Source organism: Varroa jacobsoni, unplaced genomic scaffold (assembly GCF_002532875.2).
Source record: "Varroa jacobsoni isolate VJ856 unplaced genomic scaffold, vjacob_1.0 scaffold_502, whole genome shotgun sequence".
Classification (NCBI taxonomy): Eukaryota; Metazoa; Arthropoda; class Arachnida; order Mesostigmata; family Varroidae; genus Varroa; species Varroa jacobsoni.
Genome location: NW_019213404.1, coordinates 172,241 through 174,086, shown reverse-complemented (window position 1 = coordinate 174,086; position 1,846 = coordinate 172,241). Strand labels below are relative to the sequence as shown.

The 1,846-nt window shown below is 42.5% G+C and overlaps 1 long non-coding RNA gene across 3 annotated transcripts in view; it reads right to left on the bottom strand.

The window, feature by feature from the left end:
• Positions 1 to 872, bottom strand: part of LOC111260990 (uncharacterized) — a 10,965-nt gene extending 10,093 nt beyond the window's left edge. For 2 of the 3 annotated variants that reach the window (XR_002680694.2, XR_015311297.1), the window contains exons 1-2: positions 764 to 872; positions 430 to 482 (exon numbers count right to left, since the gene is read on the bottom strand). This is a non-coding gene — a long non-coding RNA (uncharacterized LOC111260990). The remainder of the gene's footprint in view (positions 1 to 429; positions 483 to 763) is intronic. The other variant, XR_015311298.1, reaches the window with a different exon arrangement.
• Between the last annotated feature and the right edge of the window lie 974 nt (positions 873 to 1,846).

Below are 1,846 nucleotides of genomic sequence, written 5' to 3'. Positions count from 1 at the left end.
CTTCATGACAACTGATATATATATATATATATATATATATTATATATATATATATATATACAGTTGTCATGAAGCGTATAATGAATGCATGCTCGAAGTCTCAAAGCCAGTTGTTCCATGCTCGGCAGGGTTATGGGACAGTCAGTATGAGCCGTCATTACGAAGCCAAGGGAAGTCTACCCTGTGCACTGTATTCCTAGACATTTTAGCTTGCTTGAACAGTATGAAACACTACCTCCAACATTTGTCACTCTAATTCTGCGACGCGCCTCGCAGCAACGCTTTTTCCGGTACACAAATATTCGCTTAAGGAAGGCATGCACGTGGCGGGCAAATTAATTCAGATCGTACACATTTCTATAATAAGCAGGTTGAATTTTCATCACTTAACTATTATACCTACTTGCGTCCCTGATTAATTGTACTTACGAACACAGTCATTGTGCAGTTAGTTGTAGTTCCGTCACAACATCGGTGGTAGCCTTGAAAATTCACAGAAATGACGACCCTTAGGCACTGGATGATGAATAATTTTGAGAATAGCAATTTATGCATCAACGCGAGACAGACGTTCTTTTGTCCCTTCTAACAGGGTAAATTTCAACTAAATGCCTCCGTTGGAAGCGATTATCCCTAGAAACCTATGCAGTGGACAGTACCTTGGATGATGGCAACAGGGGAAAAAACGTCGGACCAAATGTTATATGGGCAATGTTTAACCAGTTAAATGGCAGCTTTTAGATCGACTATTATCTACACGCACCGAAAACTCCGTACCGGGAATCTTAGTTTTGCTTTCGTTGTCACAAGTCAATCATGATCGAGTGATACTTTTTGATCGAAGAAGTGATACTGTGTGGTATGTATCCGCATAGCTTAGAAGTGCTCAAATATATATTCAATACCGATATTCTATTATTCGGTAACGAAGATCATTTGTGGCATGTTGTGTGAAATTGTTGAAAATTATCGATGCCGTCATTTGTTTTCTAGTTATTGTATTTTTCACTGATATTCATCATTGTTTTTTTAACTGGAATTTCGAACAGTCACCCAATCTCGCAGTCGTTTCATCCGAGTATCTGCAAATAACGACCACTATACAAACTATTGAGCATACTAGATTTTAAGCTTACCTCACTGCTGTTATATGTCTGCAGCTTAACAGTATTCCGTGTGATAGTGGAGTCAAAGACCCGAAGCTGCGATCGTTCAGCAGCGAAACCTAAGAAAGAAAATTCATCTTCGTGATCTGCCCTGCTGAATCAAATCTGACCGTGTTTTTAGACTCTACATTACAGTCTGATGTCGTATTTGCGTAGCAATGGCATTCGCCATCGGGGTCAACGGATCCGAAAACCTATCAGGAAAAGATTGATCCGTAATCGAATGCGCGGCGGGCAGAGGCACGGCCCGCTTATGGCACAAACTGCGCGATCAATCAAACGTATCTTGGACTGGCATCAAGCGACCGCTGCGGCACTTTGCAGATTCAATAATGCGGCGCGAAAGGCGCAAGCATGGCGGGAGGAGATGGCGGAGCTTGCAATCAATAGCGCTGAACTACAACAAAAACGTAATAAGTTAGAGCGGTTTTCAAGGTTCAGCAGGTCCAGTGAAGATATCTATCGTGAGTTACGTGAGATTAACGAAGCACTTGCATATTGGCACGATCGATATTGCCGACTAAATTTCGATTACACCCTCTTCCAAGCTGCCCAGCCCAGAATGGTACGTAGACTGGTACGGCTATTGGTGTTAGATGCACCGGTACCGTTCTTCCAGCCAGATTTCTGGCTACTAGACCGGCTTTCAAGTTTAGAGCGTGAGCGTATAGTGCCATGGG